At 45.0% G+C, this 21355-nt stretch overlaps 1 pseudogene; it reads right to left on the bottom strand.

Annotated features, from left to right (window-relative positions):
* Positions 1–14833: 14833 nt before the first annotated feature.
* On the bottom strand, positions 14834–14952 carry LOC129699903 (U2 spliceosomal RNA; annotated as a pseudogene).
* Positions 14953–21355: the final 6403 nt, after the last annotated feature.

The following is a 21355-nucleotide window of genomic DNA, read 5'->3' as shown; positions in this document are numbered from 1 at the left end:
ATGAACAAGGACCCCCCAGATCCCATTGTACTTCCCCTTTTCCCAACTTGACACCATTTAGATAGTAATCTGTCTTCCTGTTTTTGGTACCACAGTGGATAACCTCACATTTATCCACATTAAACTGCATCTGCTATGCATTTGCACTCTCACCCAACCTGTCCAAGTCACCCTGCATTCTCATAGCATCCTCCTCACAGTTCACACTGCCACCTAGCTTTGTGTCATCTGCAAATTTGCTAATGTTACTGTGAATCCCTTCATCTAAATCATTGATATACATTGTAAGTAGCTGCGTTCCCAGCACTGAGCCTTGTGGTACCCCACTAGTCACTGCCTGGCATTCTGAAAGGGACCCGTTAATCCCTACTCTTTGTTTCCTGTCTGCCAACCAATTTTCTATCCATGTCAGCACTTTACCCCCAATACCATGTGCCCTAATTTTGCCCACTAATCTCCCATGTGGGAACTTATCAAATGCTTTCTGAAAGTCCAGGTACACTACATCCACAGGCTCCCCTTGTCCATTTTCCTAGTTAAAAATGGACAGAATCCTCAAAAAATTCCAGAAGATTAGTCAAGCATGATTTCCCCTTCGCAAATCCATGATGACTTGGACTGATCCTGTTACTGCTATCCAAATCTGCCGCTATTTCATCTTTTATAATTGACTCCAAATAACTGAAACCAGCATCTTTGGCTGAACCCTTTCATCGCGTCCAGGGTACATTCCTGAGGTTACACAGAAAAGCTGGAGAAACTCAGCGGGTGCAGCAGCATCTATGGAGCGAAGGAAATAGGCAACGTTTCGGGCCGAAACCCTTCTTCAGACTGATCAGGGGTGGGGGTGGGTGGGGACAAGAAAGGGAAAAGGAGGAGTAGCCGGAAGGCTGGAGGGTGGGAGGAGACAGCAGGGGAGCTGAGGAAGGGGAGGAGACAGCAAGGACTAACAGAATTGGGAGAAGTCGATGTTCATGCCCCCGGGGTGCAGACTCCCCAAACGGAATATGAGGTGCTGTTCCTCCAATTTCCGGTGCTGCTCGCTGTGGCCATGGAGGAGACCCAGGACAGAGAGGTCGGAGACGGAGTGGGAGGGGGAGTTGAAGTGCTGAGCCACCGGGAGGTCAGCTAGGTTATTGCGGACCGAGCGGAGGTGTTCGGCGAAACGATCGCCCAACCTCCGCTTGGTCTCACCGATATAGATCTGCTGACATCTAGAGCAGCGGACGCAATAGATGAGGTTGGAAGAGATGCAGGTAAACCTCTGTCGCACCTGGAACGATTGCTTGGGTCCCTGAAAGGAGTTGAGGGGGGAGGTAAAGGGACAAGTGTTGCATCTGCTGCGGCCGCAAGGGAAAGTGCCCGGGGAGGGGGTGGACCGAGAGGGAAGGGAAGAATTGACAAGGGAGTTATGGAGGGAGCGGTCTTTGCGGAAGGCAGATATGGGGGGAGATGGGAAGATGTGGCCAGTAGTGGGGTCACGTTGGAGGTGGCGAAACTGACGGAGGATTATTTTTTGTATGTGATGGCTGGTGGGGTGAAAGGTGAGGACTAGGGGGACTCGGCCCTTGTTGCGAGTGCGGGGATGGGGAGAGAGAGCAGTGTTGCGGGGTATGGAAGAGACCCTGGTGCGAGCCTCATTTATGGTGGAGGAGGGGAACCCCCGTTCCCTGAATAGTGAGGACATTTCAGATGTCCTGGTGTGGAACGCCTCATCCGTGGAGCAGATACGGCGTAGACGGAGGACATTCCTGAGGTCCCATTTGCCTGCATTCGCTGTGAACCATTTCTATCCACATATCCAAATGTCTTTTAAATGTTCGAATTGTACCCCCATCTCCCACTTCCTTTAGCAGCTTGTTCAATATACCCACCAACCTGTGTGTAAAAATTGTCCTCAGGTCTCCTTTAAATCATTCCCCTTTCCCCATAATCCCCTTTAGTTTAAGACTTTCATATGCTGGGAGACCATCCACCTTATCTATAAGGTCACCCCTCAGTCTCCTTCAATCCAGGGAAAACAGTCCCAAGCTATCCAGCCTCTCTTTATAATCACAGTCCTCCAGTCGCAATAACATATTTGTGAATCTTTTCTATGCACTTAATCACATCCTTCCTATCATATGGCGATTTGAAATGCACGCAATATTCCTAATGCATTAGACAGGGTTGGAGGAGGTTTATGTCCATAATTGATGAAACCAAGAGTAGATTAAGCGACCATTTTTCCCAACTCTTGCGCTCCGTCCGGCAAGACCTGCTAGAGCTCCCGATTGTTAAGCATTCTCATATCGACCTTTCTGTCCTGGGCCACATGTTCTCCATTGCCAGAGTGAAGCCAGATGTAAACTTGCAGAACAGCACCTCATATTCCACTTGGGTAGTTTACAGCCCATTGGTATGACCATTGAATTCTCCAATTTCAATTTCCCCCAGCCCTCTATTTCCCCCTTGCACCCACCATGGTGCACATCCACCTCTCCCACCATCACCCAGCAATCCACTCACCCAGCTCTATTTTCATCTCCTCCCTCTGCATTCCTCTGTCATCCCTTCATCCCTTATTTCCTTTTATCTTTCTTTCCATCCCCTCGTCCCCTTCCATCCATATTCCTGCCTCTGGCTTTACATTTTACTGCTCCTCTCCTTATCTGACCCTCTTGACATTTTCACCTTCAGACTGACACTATTTCACCCTACCTGCCAAGCAACCCCCCCCCCCCCCCCCCCCCCCCCCCCCCCCCCCCCCCCCCATCTCACATGTATCGACCTATCACTTGCTAAACTTTGCCCCATCACCACTTTTCTCTTTTACAGCTTTCTCCACCCTATTCCACCAGGCTGAAGAAGTGTTCCTGAACCAAAATATTGTCTGTCCATTCCCTCCATATATCTGCACCCGCTGAGTTTCTCCAGCTTTTTTGTGTACCCTCCATATATGCTGCCTGACCTGCTGACTTCCTCCATACTTTGTGTTTTGCTCAAGATTCCAACATCTACAGTTTCTTGTGTCTCCTATGTACATGTACCTCTTGGTCTCTCTTTTCTAAAGCACTGCCCAGGCCCTGTAATTTGCAGATATGTTCTACCCTGGTTTAAATTCCCAAAGTGAAAGATTTTGCATTTGTTTGAATTGAATTCCATCTTCCTTTTTTCGTCCAATTTCCCAGTTGGTCTAAAATGTTATTAGCCTGCGACAACCTTTTGCATAGTCCACTATATCACCAATTTTAAAGTCATCTGCAAACTTACTAATCACGCCACCTATATTCTCATCTAAACCATTAATACATTTCATAATAAACCCAGCACAAATCTCTGTGACACATCACTGGTCACAATCTTCCAAAGTGAAAAACAACCCTCCACTCTCTGACCTCGACCACCACAATTTTAGTATATGATCAAGTAAAACATTGATTAGAGTGCTGTTGTACACTTACATCTGTAACCCAGGCACTTACAGAGAGAGGTGTCTAGAGATACTTTGAATACCATTGAAAACCCTCTGTGCTTTGGGGTTGGGTAGGTCCTTCTCTATGTTTTCCATCAGATACAAGGCGGCCAGGAATGAAAATCCCTTGAGTTACAGGATGTCCCCAATTTTAGACAAGATTTTTGTTTTTGAATGATATAGCACACAGAATGTTGCATCCTATTATGTACCAAGTCCATTTCCATCGAATCAAGTGACAAGAATCCTAAACTCCTCTTTGGATTAACTCTTTAGAATTTTCGTTGTGTATTTTAATCCCTAAAACTCTACTTTTCTCACTCCTACATATCTGATAATACTTTGGTTATTTTTAATGAAATTTTGAATGGCATTTTATCACTGAGCTAAATAATCTTAGATGGACACAAAGTGCTGGAACTTTGTAGGTCAGGCAACATCTCAGGAGAAAAAGGTAGACAAAAAATGCTGCAGAAACTCAGCGGGTGAAGGAAGCATCTATGGAGAGAAGGAATAGGCGATGTTTCGGGTCGAGGCCCTTCTTCAGAAGGAAAACGGATTCCTTTTCTCCAGAGTTGTCTAACCCGCTGAGTTACTCTAGCGCTTTGTGTCTATCTTTAGTATAAACCAGTATCTGCAGTTCTTTGTTTCTAAATTATCTAGCAACTGGCTTTGTGGCTGCACAGATTCTGATGAGCCCAGTGATAATTTAATTTGTTTTAGAGGGGAGATTTGCTTCAGGGGTAACCGTCTCACAATAGCAGGAGAACAATGAGCTCAAGAGATGTGTCTGAACAAACAGAAAGATCCTCAGCATACTATATTATCTAAAGGACCTTCAGTCATGCAGCACTCCCTTTACACTATCTTGGATTATCAGCCTATGTTAAAACCGATGGCCTCAGGGAGAGTCTTATCAACAATTACTCACCACTTTCCTTTCTTCTCAGATTCCACCATTTGCACCCTTGAGAAAAAAACAAACTGTTGGTTGAACTCAGCACGTCAGGCAACATCTGCGGAGGGAATAGACAGACAAGCCTTCTTCAGGCTCAAACTCGTGACTGTAGAAGAGTCACAACACGAAAAGGCATCTGTACATTCCCTTCACAGATGCTGCCTGACCCATTGTGTTTCTCCAGCAGTTTTTTTTTTGCTAAAGATTCCAGCATCTGTAGTTTCTTGCGTCTTCATCTGTGGTCTTTAGTCTTTTCAACATCCAACCTTCAGCCTTGGTTACCATCTCATCCCTTATCTCCCTCCTGCCATTCAGCCCCACTTTATCTGGATCTTTCACTTCCCAGCTCATGCCCCATCTCTTCCCCTCACCTCTTTCTACCTTGTTTCAACTCCATGATTCTAAAAAAATCAGCTTTCCATTTCTCTGCACAGATGCTGCCTGACCCACTGAGTTCCTCCAGAAATTTTGTTTTTTGCTCAAAATTCCAGCATCTGCAGTCTCCTGTGTTTCCAACAATGCCTGTTGTATAAACAATGTATAAACCTGGAGTTATAGAGTAAAACAACACAGGAATAGGTCCTTCAGCCCATGATGTCTATGCTGACCATCAAGTACCTATTCATATAAATCCCAATTGACCAGCATTTGGTCTGTAGCTATCTGTGCCTTGGCATTCAGATGCTCCTTAACCATTGTGAGAGGCTCTGCAGTGCACTGAGTTCTTCCAGCATTTTGTGTTTCGTTTTAGTTGCCCAATATTTTGTTCTGACGATACAATGGTTTTAAGGTCCTCCCATCTTTTAGCCCTTTTATAATCCATAAGATTTTGGTTGTTTTCCACAGTGAAGGCTAATCCAAAATTATTATTTAGCTCCTCTACCATTGTAAATCACATGCTTCTTCCTCTGAGAGGCCAATGTTTGCTATAGCTCCTCTCTTCCTTTTACTATACACACAAAAGCTCTTACCGTTAGCCTCATTTTCTAAATTAATCTCAAACTAACTTCTCCCTTTTTATGATTTTTTTTGTTATCCTTTCTGGTGTCTAAAATGTTCCCAATTATCTGGCAAATCACAAATCTATGATTTTTCTTTCTATTTAACACTATTCCCAATTTCCTAAATTAGCCATGGATTATGTGTCTTCCCCACAGAGGCTTCCTTCTACACCCTTCTGAGATTTACAGATTATCTTCCATGATGTTATGTCCCAGTGGGCATAAATTCCAATTCCTGACTCTCAATCACTTTGTGATGTTTTAGAGTACATTAATGCAGGTTATCGTTAGAGAGTCAAAGAGTCATGCAGCATGGAAACAGGATCTTCGCCCTAAAATGTCCATGCCAACCAATTTGACCCATTGACTCTAGTCCCACCTGCCCATGTTTGGTCCATATCCCTATAAATGTATCCTATCCATATACCTGTTCGAATGGTGTTATAGTACCTGCCCTCAACTACCTCCTCTGGCATATCGTTCCATATACCCACTATTTACATAGAAAGATAGAAAATGGGTGCAGGAGTCGGCCGTTCAATATGATCATGGCTGATCATCCAAAATCAGTACCCCGTTCCCTCTTTCTCCCCAGATTTGCGATACAAAATATAACCATATAACCATATAAAAATTACAGCACGAAAACAGGTCATCTCGGCCCTACAAGTCTGTGCCTACACAACGTTTTTCCCTTAGTCCCACCTGCCTGCACTCATACCATAACCCTCCATTCCCTTCTCATCCATATGCCTATCCAATTTATTTTTAAATGATACCAACGAACCTGCCTCCACCACTTCCACTGGATGCTCATTCCACACCGTTACCACTCACTGAGTAAAGAAGTTCCCCCTCATGTTACCCCTAAACTTCTGTCCCTTAATTCTCAAGTCATGTCCTCTTGTTTGAATCTTCCCTATTCTCAAAGGGAAAAGCTTGTCCACTTCAACTCTGTCTATCCCTCTCATCATTTTAAAGACCTCTATCAAGTCCCCCCTTAACCTTCTGCGCTCCAGAGAATAAAGACCTAACTTATTCAACCTATCTCTGTAACTTAGTTGTTGAAACCCAGGCAACATTCTAGTAAATCTCCTCTGTACTCTCTCTATTTTGTTGACATCCTTCCTATAATTGGGCGACCAAAATTGTACACCATACTCCAGATTTGGTCTCACCAATGCCTTGTACAATTTTAACATTACATCCCAGCTTCTATACTCAATGCTCTGATTGGCGGCGGCGCGGGCACATTGCGACGCCCCGTGTCTCCCAAGAATTGGAGAAATATCGACAATTCCCCTACCTGTCAGGGAGATGCTAACTGCATTTCGTTGTCTCTGTACTGTACACTGACAATGACAATTAAAGTTGAATCTGAATCTGAATCTGAATTCCTTGATTTGTTAGCTCTAAGAGCCAGATCTTACTCTCTCTTGAAATCCCAATTTCAATATTGTTGAACCTACCCTACAATACAAAGGATTAGGATTATGTCATTTTACAGACCCACCAGAAACAATTTTGCAAAGTAATGTGGTCAAATCATTCAGTTTATCATGTTATTGAGTTGAATAATATGCACCATTCTCAAGAATTCTTTATTCAGTGTGTAGAAATGCTGTAAATTGGACCCCAGCCAGTGGTTTCACACCTTCGGTAATCTCTTTACCCTGTGGAGAGCTTGGTGTGAATTCATTATCACATGAAAGCACTTTAGTCCCTCTGATACCAGGATGTGCTCAGACAATCTCACACAAGTGACCATGGGAAAACTTCCCCAACACCTTTTCCTCAGAACATCTTGCACAGATGTCTATTTAATGTCTCACCCACAAACACAATCAAAGGGTCCTTTAACAGCTATACATAGAGTTTGGTGGAGAGTACTGTTGGAGGAGGGTTGAGGTTGGGGAAGTCTGCTGGTTTTACTGCTGAATCATACATCGGGGAAACAGGCCCTTCGGCCTCCAAGTCCATGCCAACCATCAAGACCCATGTACACAAATCCCATCTCTAACGCTACCACTGAACTACAGACCCTAATAATTAGTGGTATCTAATAACCTACTGACCCATATGCCTTTTGGAACTGGGAGGACTCTGGAAAACCCTGAGGAAATGTATGAAGTCACATGGAGAACGTGCAAACACCAAATTGAACCTGGCTCCCTGAGCCACAAGGAACCTGCTAGCTGCACCACTGTGCTGCTTACAAATTGCAAGTTATCAGGGATCAGCTTACTGATATTTGTAGTTGTTGCTGAGAATGAGGCAGCACAACATCAGATCTTTCCTCAATCACTCCCTCTATTCCAACCAACAGGAGAGACTGTATGGCAAGACTTGAAGGCAAATTATCCTGGAATTCCAGCCAATTTCCTCCATCCCCCACATTGCCGAGACAGATTGGAGGTTCATTCCTTGATTTATTCATTATCCCTCAATCAATGCACGAAAAGGAGATTATCCCCTTCGGTCTTTCCCCGCCTGCTGCTGATTCTCGGGGCACAAATTGTGCCATGTTTCCAGCCACTCCCATAAGCCACTTTGATTCAGAGGCGCTCTGTTGATTGTAAACTGTCATGGGAGGTCCTGGAAGGAATAAAGCAGGTGCTTCAGAAATTATTTTCATATAAATATGGTGTCAGTGAAATAACTCTATAATGTGCTGATATCTTTAAACAGTAAATATAAAGTGATGATAGACACAAAAAGCTGGAGTAACTCAGCGGGACAGGCAGCTTCTCTGGAGAGAAGGAATGGGTGAAGTTTCGGGTCGAGGAAAATTTCAATCGTAAGAAGTGTCTAAACCCAGATCGTCACCCATTCCTTCTCTCCAGGGATGCTGCCTGTCCCGCTGAGTTACTCTAGCTTTTTGTGTCTATCTTCAATTTAAACCAGCATCTGCAGTTCCTTCCTACACAATTATAAAGTGATCACAATCGGCTGAGGTGCTCCCCCAGGTAATACTTTCTTGTTTTCAAAGTTGCTCTCTGGGAAAACCTGGGAAATTATTGCTCACTTTTAAATTCTCACCCTTACTTCCGAAACTGTCCACTCTATTGTCCCTCCCTACATTTATAATATCCTTCAGACCAACATTTTTTTGAGATTTCTTCCCCCTCCTGATCTTTACTGACATCAATAATAGGGAAAAATTACTGAATGTGCAATTATGAAAGATGTAATGGGGTACTAAGAGCATAATAGTAAGTCTGGGGAGAAGTAATGATATTGGTTTATTATTGATATTGGTTTATTATTGTCACATGTACTGCGATCCAGATAAAAAGATTGTTTTGCATATTATTCAGGCAGATCATACCATACAAGAGTAGGTCAGGCAGTTCTAAAGAAAAAGGAAACAGAATGCGGAATTTAGTGTTTCAGTTACAGAGTAAGTGCAAATAATAAAAAGTGCAAGTGCTGCAATTTGGTAGATTGTAAGATTGGGGATATATCCCGACCTTATGAGAGGTCTATTCAAGAGTATGATACCGGCAGGGAAGAAGCTGTTCTTGAATCTGGTAGTTTCAAACATTTCGAACGTTTGTATCCCCTACCCGCTATGAAAGTGAAGAAGAGAGAACGGGGTGTGAGTGGTCAAAGTGAAAGTCGAGTTCAGTGTCACATACACAGTGCGTGCAGGTATAAAGAAAAATCTTGTATCAGAGGATACCTTCGAGCTGAAGAGATGGGGCAGGACCATCCTGATCCCTGGTGCGGCATTGGAGGGCCAGCTACAGCTACCATCAGTTCCTGAATGTTAGGAAGGCCAAAACAGACTCCCGTTCCTGTTACTTGGCTGCGTTATTTATTTCTCATCTTTTTATTAATTGTAACCATGTGATCATTTATGACCTACCTCGTCGCCTCCTCCCCATGCCGTCTGCAACTCTGCTAATAACTGTTTTGCCTTTGAATCACAAGCTTCTGGGCAGCACAGCCAGTAAAGTTTGCAGCCTTACAGTTCCACAGCCCTGGTTTGATCCTGACTGCCATTGCTGTCTGTGTGGAATTTGCGCATTCTCTGTGTGATGATGTAGGTTTCCCTTGCATGCTTTTGTTACTTCCCACATCCCAAAGATATGTGGGAACCATTGAATTGCCTTGAAAGCGCAGGTGGTAGCATGTGGGAGTAGATGATGTGAATGTGGGCGAATAGGTTGCAGAAAAAAATTATGGAGGAATGGGATTGATCTGTGAATCAATATAGAATTGATTAATATAGACTCAACGGGGCTAAATACCCCCCTTCAGCATGTGAGGAAATATGAAAATACAAAATTGTCCTCCAGAGACATATTCATAAAATCTTGGCCTGGTGCAACAGTGCTGAAAGGCACTGCATTGTACACTTGTTAGCAGAGACAATAATCAATGTTTAAGAAGGAACTGCAGATGCTGGAGAATCGAAGGTTACACAAAAAAGCTGGAGAAACTCAGCGGGTGCAGCAGCATCTATGGAGCGAAGGAGATAGGCAACGTTTCGGGCCGAAACCCTTCTTCAGACAATAATCAATGATTGGTTCTCCATTAACCAGGAAGGACTTCAGATCCCATGAGTTTATTGTCATATGTAAGAACTGAAAAAATTCCCGTTTTCATGAAATCCGCACAAGATATCAATGATTAGATACTGTCACTTTGCAAAACACTGATGTTGTAAGGGAGCATAGTTAGGAGCGCAAAAATACTAAAGTACAATAATCAAATATAGAATGTGGTATAGTTAAGAGTAAGAGTACATGGTAGAACCTCTGGGAATGGGTTGTGAAAGAAGCGATTGGTTCATGAGTCTGATAGCAGTGGGGAAGAAATGTTCTTAAGTCTGGACATCCGAGCTTCCAAGCTCCTGTATCTTCTCCCAGAAAGTAGAAAGGACAAAAGGGAATGGCCAGGGTGGCAGGTATCTTTGACGATATTTCCAGCCCTCCTGATGCAACGCACTGTGAAAATGGACAAGAAATACATTGTTGGCCACAAAATGCAGTGGAATATCCAGAGAGCCTGGAAGTACCATAGGAGTACCAAAGGAGTGCAAGGACTCTGGCCAGGGGCCCAATCCTGTCGACAGCAAGGCCAGGAGTGGAGCTTTCAAACTACTGCACAATGTGCAGCAGTCAAATCTAGCACAGACTGGCAGCTTGGACGTGGGCAAACCCCACTTGATTAAAGATGGCGCCTGCCTGTGGTGACATTTTGCCAGCAGCTCAACAGAAGAGGATTATTTATAGCTTCAATCAACTCACCTTGATCAGAGAAACGACAGATATCGGTGCCGTAACGGACAAGCTGCGAGTGCATATCGCGATCTCCCGCAGCTGCAGGAGCCCCCGACTGCAAGTGTTCCCTTGATCGCTGGAGAATATCCGACCTGACTGAGGATCACAAGTACTGTACCTGGAAACACCGGGAAGACCTACGGAGCTGACGGGCGGGATCTCCCAGGAGCAATGGAGCTGGAGCTGCCGACTGTGAGGGAATCCCCGATCGCAACGGAGCTGGAGCTGCCATCTGCAAGGGAATCCCCGTTCCAGTGCAGGTTCGCAGAAACAGCAGGCACAGTAAGTACCGTACCTGGAAACAACGGAGAGGCCTCCATTGTGGCCGGAAACCTGGCCGACGGGCAGGACTTCAGGTCAGTCTGAAGCGTAGGGGACTTCAACCCCCTCGCCCTACCATCCTACTGGCCAATGTACAGTCCCTTGAAAATAAAGTGGAGGACTTAAGGGCAAGGCTGCTTTACCAAAGGGAGCTGAGGAAATGCTCTGTGTTCTGTTTCACAGAGACATGGCTCATACCCAGCTCCCCAGACTCAGCAGTCCAGTCTGAAGGTTTCTCCATCCATCGCATGGACCGTACACTGGCAACTGGGAAAGGAAGAGGAGAGGGCGTCTGCCTCATGGTCAACTCTACGTGGTGCTCAGACGTGGCAGTCCTGTCCAACTCCTGCTCTCCACACCTGGAACACCTGGCTGTGAAGTGCCATCCCTTTTACCTACCGAGGGAATTCACCTCCATCATCCTGACTGCGGTCTACATCCCACCCCAGGCTGATGTTCATCTGGCACTGGGGGAGCTGCAAGCCGTGGTCAACAAACACCAGACGGCTTACCCCGAGGCATTTATCACTATAACTGGGGACTTCAACAAAGCCAACCTTAAGAAACCGGTCCCTAACATCCACCAACATGTCTCCTGCAGCACCAGAGGATCAAACACCCTCGACCACTGCTACACGACCATCAAAAACGCCTATCGCCCTATCCCTTGCCCTCACTTCGGTAAATCCGACCATACCGCGGTGCTGCTTCTTCCTGCCTGTAGGCAGTAATTGAAGAGCGCACCCCAGAGGTGGGGACTGTACAGAGCTGGTCAGGGGCAAGGGAATGCCAAAGGAGTCCCAAAGGAGTGCAAGGACACTGGCCAGGGACAGGACCCTATCTGATGCAAGGGAATGGATATCACTCTTGCAGAGGAACAACTCCAGGACTGTTTGGAGTCTGGAGACTGGGCAATGTTCAGGGACTCGGCAATGTACCTGAATGAATATGCCACAGTCGTTACAGACTTCATTAAGAAATGTGTGGAGGACTGCATCCCAACAAAAACCTTCTGAGTATATCCTAACGAGAAGCATTGGGTGAACCATGAGATCCACACACTTCTGAAGTCCAGATCCCGGGCATTCATGTCTGGAGATACAGAGGTCTACAAGATGTCCAGATACGACCTTGGTAAGGCCATCAAAAAAGGCCAAAAGCGACTTTACTCCAAGCTGGAGGATGAGACGAATGTTCGGCAACTGTGGCAGGGCTTGAATCCCATCACCTCCTACAAGGCAAAATTAAGAGGCAGCTTAATTGTCAGCGAAGCATCACTCCCTGACGAGCTCAATGCGTTTTACGCACACTTTGATAGGGAGAACACTGATGTGCCTTCCCGAGCGCCCATTAGCCGTAATGGTATTTAAGTCACAGTCACAGAGGTCGCCGTCAGAAGATCCTTCAGGAAGGTGAACCCTCGGAAAACGCCTGGACCTGATGGCATCCCCGGTCGTGTTCTAAAAACCAGTGCAGACCAACTGGCTGGAGCTTTAATGGACATTTTCAACCTCTTACTTCTGAGGTTCCCACCTGCTTTAAAAGGGCATCAATAATACCGGTGCCCAAGAAGAGCAAGGTGACGTGCCTCAATGACTATCGACCAGTGGCACGAACGTCAGTGGTGATGAAGTGCTGTGCGAGGTTGATTATGGCGAGGTTGATTATGGCGTATATCAACTGCTACCTCAACATGAACCTCGACCCACTGTAGTTCGCTTACCGCCACAACAGATCAATGGTGGATGCGATCTCACTGGCTCTCCACTCCGCTCTGGACCACTTGGACAACAAAAACCCATATGTCAGGCTGTTATTCATTGACTACAGCTTGGCATTTAATACAATCATCCCTTCCAAGCTGGTTACCAAGCTCTCAGATCTGGGTCTTTGTGCATCCCTCTGCAATTGGATCCTCGACTTCCTCATCCACAGACCACAGTCTGTCCGTACTGGTGGAAATGTGTCATCCTCGATAACAATCAGCACGGGAGCACCTCAAGGCTGCATGCTCAGCCCTCTGCTTTACTCACTCTATACTCATGACTGCGTAGCCGGTCATAGTGCGAACTCCATCATCAAGTTCGCCGACGACACCACTGTTGTGCGACGCATCACTGATGGTGACCAGTCAGAACATAGATGTGAGATCGAGCAACTGTCCATATGGTGCCAGCACAATAACCGGACTCTCAACACCAGCAAAACCAAGGAACTGATTGTGAACTTTGGAAGGGGTTGGATAGGGACGATGGTGGAAAGGGTCAAGAACTTCAAATTCCTGGACGTGCATATTTCTGAAAATCTTTCCTGGTCTCAGCACACTGATGCAATTATAAAGAAAGCACATCAGCACCTCTACTTCCTGAGAAGACTACGGAGAGTCGGTATGTCAAAGAGGACACTCTCGAACTTCTACAGGTGCACAGTAGAGAGCATGCTGACTGGTTGCATCGTGGCATGGTTCGGCAACTTGAGCGCACAGGAGCGGAAAAGAATGCAGAAAGTTGTGACCACTGCCCAGTACATCATCGTCTCTGACCACCCACCATCGAAGGGATCTATCGCAGTCGCTGCCTCAAAAAGGCTGCCAGCATGATCAAGGACCCACACCATCCTGGTCATACACTCATCTCTCCGCTGCCATCAGGTAGAAATGTACAGGAGCCTGAAATCTGGTACATCCAGGTTCAGGAACAGCCTCTTCCCCACAGCCATCAGGCTATTAAACTCGCCATCAAACAAACTCTGAACTATAACAGCCTACCGCACTTTATCTGTTTATTTATGTGTATATATATATGGTCTATGCTATATAGACACACTGAACTGTTCTGTGTTTATGCTTACTATACTCTGTTGCGCTGCAGCAAGCAAGAATTTCATTGTCCTATCTGGGACACATGACAATAAACTCTTGACTGGACTTGACCCATGAACAGGCTAAAGTGCTGCGTGCCACCTCTTGCTTCTTGGGTGATTGATAATCAGCACCTCAGCTACAAGTGCTCTGAGCTTCTCAGTGGTAAAATATTCAGATCATAATTGACTGGGCTGTTAATGCACAATGCTCTTGGTGTGACGAGGACAACTTTCATCTTCTTGGTCTCAATATTTGCCCAATACTGCAGTGGCCCCAGTGGCCATTTTCCACATGAGCCTTGCACATTGCCTGCTGTTTGATCTGCTGGTAATGGTGGGTGGGCATCACAGTCTGACTGGCAAGGCACCTCATTCCTGAAAGACTAACTGTTTCTATCAAAGATCTTATAGCGGAGCAAGATAGGCTACTCCTGCTAAATACAATGGGCTGACGTGTAGTACGCTACGGAGGGGATCCTGGGCATTTTTCCCCGCCCATTTTAGTAACCTGAACCTACCTGACCCGACCCGACTAGCAGTGTAATCAATGAACAGTTTGTGTGTGTGATATAGGGTTAGATTCATCATTCTGTCAGTTCATACTTCTTTTCAAGAATAAAATTGGACTCTGGTAATTGTCTTTTTTAATATATTTTAAATCATTTATTTTTAAATGGCTCACAAGCAGTGTTTGAGTTGATTTTGTAGTAACCGGAACCGACCCGACTCGCAGGGTAATTGACATTACGGGGGAAGTTTTTGTGCGTGATATAGGGTTAAATTCATAATTCTGTTAGTTCATAATTCTGTTAATTCTTGTTAAAGAATAAAATGTTTATAAACACACATACATGAATGTGATATAAATGTATATAATCATATAACACACACAATTATATTTCTTATGATCCAATGATGAACTTTATTTCAGACTAGACAAGGGACATTAAATATGTGACCTCTAATTTAATAAGAACAGAAACTTCACCTGAAGAACAGATACTACACTTGATCTTCTGATAAGAACAGATACTACACTTGATCTTAGCTAAAAGGCTGAGATGCAATACAGTAGCTTTGATTGTGGAGCTACTGTCTATGTTCAGGTCCTACACCAACAAAGTGTGCACAAATGGATCTGGGATATTTAGCAATCACTGACCAGTTTGAACCAAACACTTACTACAAACAATAGGGCCAATTGGCAAGCAAAGTGCGAGCACAAATGGTGCAGGCCACAATCCAATCAGATACCCATCACGGTCCCATTACTATGATGTGTGATCACATTTTGTCCCATTGATCATCAGTCGAGCAATTAGCAACAGTTTATGACTTCCTGGTCACTGGAAAGACATTCTGCGGTGGCATTCATGATAAAGAACCTCCACTTGGTGAACATGAGGCATTTTGTGACAGACATATGCTTGATTGCCCCAGAATTAAATATTCAAAGTCTGTCTTTCTTCTGTTCTTTAACTCCTTCTGAGATCAGCTGCACTTCATGCCTTTTGCCTTTGGGGATGAGATTTGCATCAGTGCTTCTTCCCAGGCTCCCAGCCGGTACAATGATTGGGCTTGTAATTAAAGGCTCCATTTACTCAGACACTGTTGAACTGACATTGAGTCAGACTGAAGTGCTGATCTAAACTAGATAGCAGCGTGTAAACAGATGAGTTGAGAATATACTCATCTTCCAGCTGTCCCAGGCACTGTGGAGTAACTTTGTAGAATGCATTTCCACAGTTCTTTATTGGAGAATCCCAATTAGCAGTGCCTTTAATGGAATTTTTTTTTATCCCACTTTTTAAGGAAGGCAGGAGAGAGAAAACAAGGAATTATAGACTGACATTGCCTGACATTGGTGGTGGGGAAAATGCTGGAGTCAATCATAAAAGATGAAATAGCGGCACATTTGGATAGCAGTAACAGGATCGGCCTGAGTCAGCATGGATTTACGGAGGGGAAATCATGCTTCACTAATCTTTTGGAATTTTTTGAGGATGTAACTAGGGAAATGGACAAGGGAGAGCCAGTGGATGCAGTGTACTTGGACTTTCAGAAAGCATTCGATAAGGTCCCACATGGGAGATTAGTGGGCAAAATTAGGGCACATGGTATTGGGGGTAGAGTGCAGACATGGATAGAAAATTGATTGGCAGACAGGAAACAAAGAGGAGGGATTAACGGGTCCCTTTCAGAATGGCAGGCAGTGACTAGTGGGGTACCGCAAGGCTCGGTGCTAGGACTGCAGCAATTTACAATATATATTAATGATTTAGATGAAGGGATTAAAAGTAACATTAGCAAATTTGCAGATGACACAAAGCTGAGTGGCAGTGTGAACTGTGAGGAGGATGCTATGAGAATGCAGGGTGACCTGGACAGGTTGGGTGAGTGGGCAGATGCATGGCAGAGCAGTTTAATGTGGATAAATGTGAGGTTATCCACTTTGGTACTAAAAACAGGAATGAAGATTATTATCTTAATGGTGTCAAGTTGGGAAAAGGGGAGGTACAATGGGATCTGGGGGTCCTTGTTCATCAGTCAATGAAAGTAAGTACGTTGGCCTTCATAACAAGAGGAGTTGAGTATAGGAGCAAAGAGGTCCTTCTGCACTTGTACAGGGCCCTAGTGAGACCACACCTGGAGTATTGTGTGCAGTTTTGGTCTCCAAACTTGAGGAAGGACATTCTTGCTATTGAGGGAGTGCAGCATAGGTTCACAAGGTTAATTCCCGGGATGGCGAGACTGTCATATTCTGAGAGAAAGGAGCGGCTGGGCTTGTATACTCTGGAATTTAGAAGGATGAGAGGAGATCTTATTGGAATATATAAGATTATTAAGCGTTTGGACACGCTAGAGGCAGGAAACATGTTCCTGATGTTGGTGGAGTCCAGAACCAGGGGCCACAGTTTAAGAATAAGGGGTAAGCCATTTAGAACGGAGATGAGGAAATACTTTTTCACACAGAGAGTTGTGAGTCTGTGGAATTCTCTGTGGTGGAAGCCGGTTCTCTGGATACTTTCAAGAGAGTGTTAGATAGGGCTCTTAAAGACAGCGGAGTCAGGGGATATGTGGAGAAGGCAGGAACGGAGTACTGATTGTGGATGATCAACCATGATCACATTGAATGGCGGTGCTGGCTCGAAGGTCTGAATGGCATACTCCTGCATCTATTGTCTATTGTCTAAATCAGGAAACCTGCAAATGTTGAATTCTGCAATAAAAACGGAAAATACTGGAAACACTCAGCAGGTCAGGCAGCACCTGTTGAAAGAGAAACTGGGTGATTTTACAGGTTGTAGACCCCAGTCAGAAACCTCTGATAAAGAGTCTTTGACCTTAAACATTAATGTTTCTCTTCCCAAAGATACTGTCTTTCCTGCTAGGTGTTTCCAGCATTTTCAGTTATTATTTAGGATTACCTTAATGTCTCCCTCTGTCCACCACCAGGTTCAAGAGCAGCTTCTTCCCCATTGTTATTGGATTCAAATAGACCTCTCATACGCTAAAGATGAATTTCCGATTTTCCAATCTATCTCATTGTAATTGCTGGACTTTTTAAAATCTGCACTTTCTCTGTAGCTGTAATGCTATACTCTGCACTATAATTTCTCTTTTTCACAACCTAATGTTCAAATATTTGGTTATTTTGCCTAGGTAGCATGCAAAACGAAGTTTTTCACTGTATTTCGGTACACTTTAGACGGACTTTAGAGATACAATCCGGAACCAGGCACTTCGGCTCACCGAGTCAGCGGCGACCAGTCATCAGCCCCCACACCTACACTATACTACACATTAGGAACAATTTACAATTTTACCGAAGCCAATTAACCTACAAACCACTATGTCTTTGGAGTATGAGAGGAAACTGGAGCACCCGGAGAAAACCCACGTGGTCACAGGGAGAAACTCCGTACAGACAGAACTCGTAGTCAGGGTCAAACCTGTGTGTCTGGCGCTGTACGGCACCAACTCCACCGTTGTGTTACTGTGCCGCCCTACATGTAACAATAATAAACCAATAACAATACCTATGCCCCATCAATTTGCCCCCCCCCCCCCCCCCCCCCCCCCCTTTCCTCATACATTGGGCATTATATGGAATTAAGACTTCCGGGTTCCAGCTCACCTCTCTGTGTTGCCAAATATCCCTACACAAACTAATCCATTTCTCCTTCTACATGATCCCGGGAATTTACCCTTTGTTTCAGAGAACCATTTACAACTCTCCAATTTCTCGAACTTCGATAAGGACAGTAACGTAGAAACGATCACATAAAGATTATCCACTCTCACATTGGAAACCTGCTATGCTCAAGATGTAAAGAGTCCCATCACAGAGACAACTCAATCTGAAGTATTGGTATTGATTTATTATTATCACATGTACAAAAGAGTTAAAAACATTACTTTTTTTGCTTTCCAGACCAATCACACCATAGATGAGTACACCAAGCAATTGAAAACAGAAAATAAACGGCATCCAGAATGTAGTGTTACAGCTACTGAGAAACTGTAGATAACTGTTTTCAAGAGAGAGCTAGTTAGAGCTCTTAAAAATATCGGAGTCAGGGGATATGGGGAGAAGGCAGGAACGGGGTACTGATTTGGGATGATCAGCCATGATCATATTGAATGGCGGTGCTGTTTCGAAGGGCCGAGTGGCCTACTCCTGCACCTATTGTCTATCGTTTATTGTCTAAAAAACATGCAAGAGCTGAAAAGAGATAGAAATGGAAAATCAGAATTAATCTGTAGCATAAGAGTGAATTTGTTTAAAAGTCTGAGAACAACAGGGAGGAGCTGTTCTTGAATCTGTTGATAGACCCAAAATGCTGGAGTAACTCAGCAGGACAGGCAAAATCTCTGGTGACGTTTCGGGTCGAGAACCTTCTTCAGACTGATGAATCTGTTGGAATGAGATTTCAAGCTTTTGTGTCTTTGGATGACGGGAGAGGGGAGAAGAAGTCAAATCAAGTTTCTGGTCAATATGCAAAAGTACTGTGAGCTTCAGGCACAATGGAAATTTTGCTCTCAGCAACATCACAGGCACGTAGACTCAAACAAAGAAACAAAAACATAAATTATACATAAATCACACATTTTATTTTGCAAGATAGTAAGAAGAAGAACTTGACTGTGAAAAAATACAGCAATTGTGCAAAACACAATCAGAAATATAAATGTATGGTAGTGCAAGAGTAATCTTTAGCTTTCTCTTGTCCAGGTAGAATTAGGATTGTGTTGGTTAGTTCAAGAAACTGATAATTGTGGGAAAAATAGCTGTTCGTGAACATGGTGTGTGACTTCAAGTGTCTGTGTCTCCTGCCACTGAGCAGTGAGCAGAGGACATGGCCCGGAAGGTGGGATCCTTCTGATGATAGATACTGCCTTCCTGAGGTAGCACCTCATGTATGCTAACACATCACTGCCTGTGATTTGGCCACCAACAGCAGTGTTGTTGGTGAATTTATACATGGCATTTGAGCTGTGTGTGGTCACACAGTCATGGTGTAAAAAGGAGTAGAGCTTAGGGCCAAGCTCGCAGACTTGAGATGCACCCATGTTAATGGTCCATGAGGAGAAGAATTATTCTTGTTACTGATCCACCCTGATCAAAGTTTACCAATGAGGAAATTAAGGATCTGGATGCAAAGAGATGTACGGAGACCCAGGTCTTGGGGCTTGGTGATGTTTAAAGAGAATTATAGTGTTGAACAACAAGCTATAGTCAATGAACATCAGCCTGCTGTATATATAAGTGTTAAAAGATGGTCCAGAGCAGAGTGGAAACCCTGTGAGAGCATCTGTTGCTGATATGTTGTGGCAATAGGCAAACTGAAACCGATTCAGCAGTTTCTAAGACAGGAATTAATTTGCGGCATAACCAACCTCCGTATCACTTCATTACAGTGTATGTGAGTGCTACCGGATCATTGATTCATGACACCATGCTCTTCTTGGGAACTAATACAATAGATGCGATTTTGAAGAAAGTGGGAACCTCAGACCACAGATGCAGGAGGTTAAAAGAAAAGATCTTAGAGCAGAGCAAGATAGGCCACTCCTGCGAAATACAATGGGCTGACGTGTAGTGCTACGGAGGGGATCCTGGGCATTTTTCACCGCCCATTTGAGTAACCGGAGCCTACCTGACCCGACCCGACTCGCAGTGTAATCAATGTCGCGGGGTAACAGTTTGTTTGTGTGATATAGGGTTAGATTCATAATTCTGTCAGTTCATACTTCTTGTCAAGAATAAAATTTGACTCTAGTAATTGTCTTTTTTAATGTTTTTTAAATCATTTATTTTTAAATGGCTCACAAGCAGTGTTTGAGTTGATTTTGTAGTAACCGGAACCTACCCGACCCGACCCAACTCGCAGGGTAATTAACATTGCGGGGGATGTTTTTGTGTGTGATATAGGGTTAGATTCATAATTCTGTTAGTTCATAATTCTGTTAATTCTTGTTAAAGAATAAAATGTTTACAAACACACATACATGAATGTGATATAAATGTATATAATCATATAACACACACAATTATATTTCTTCTGATCCAATGATGAACTTTATTTCAGACTAGACAAGGGACATTAAATAAGAAACATTGTAAACCTCCCCGCAACTTCACACACACTAGGCCTTATCCCACCCCTCAACTCTCCCCACCCCAGCACTCCCTCGCCTCCCCCCACACTCCCTCTCCCCGCTGCCCCGGGCTGCTCACTCCTTCTCCCCACTGCCCCGGGCCCCATACCCCCTCTCCCTGGGCCGCACACTCCCTCTCCCCAGGCCGCACACTCCTTCTCCCCGCTGTCCCGGGCCGCTCACTCCTTCTCCCCGCTGCCCCGGGCCGCACACTCCCTCTCCCCCGCACACTCCCTCTCCCCGGGCCGCACAATCCCTCTCCCCAGGCCGCACACTCCTTCTCCCCGCTGCCCCGGGCCCCACACTCCCTCTCCCCAGGCCCCACACTCCCTCTCCCGCTGCCCCGGGCCCCACACTCCCTCTCCCCGGGACCTACACTTCCTCTTCCACTGCCCCGGGTCACACACTCCCTCTCCCCGCCCAAGTCAAAGACCAAAGCGAAGATACGGGAGTGGAGGCGGAAACAAAGATCCGATCTTTGGCCGGAAGCAAGATGGCGGAGCAAGATGGCGGAGCAAGATGGCGGAACTAGATGGCGGAACAAGATGGCGGGGGCTGGTTGCTAATATGGGTCCATGAATCACCCATGAATCTGCCCATGAGCGTACTACAAGTTTGCGTGAGAGTAACCCAACTTGCTCTGCTCTAAGATCTTTGGTTAAAAGGGTGTCCTTGAATACTCCAACCAATCGGTTTGTACAGGTCGTTAGCACTCAGCAGGTATGACGTCTGGGCTGGATGTTTTGTGTGGATTCGCTCTCCTGAAGAAAGCTCTGATGTCGGCCTCAGAGACTGAGATCACAGGATT

The sequence above is a fragment of the Leucoraja erinacea genome, chromosome 8 (assembly GCF_028641065.1).
Source record: "Leucoraja erinacea ecotype New England chromosome 8, Leri_hhj_1, whole genome shotgun sequence".
Lineage (NCBI taxonomy): Eukaryota > Metazoa > Chordata > Chondrichthyes > Rajiformes > Rajidae > Leucoraja > Leucoraja erinaceus.
Note: the sequence above shows the minus strand (reverse complement) of the source record. Positions and strands in the feature narration are given on the sequence as shown.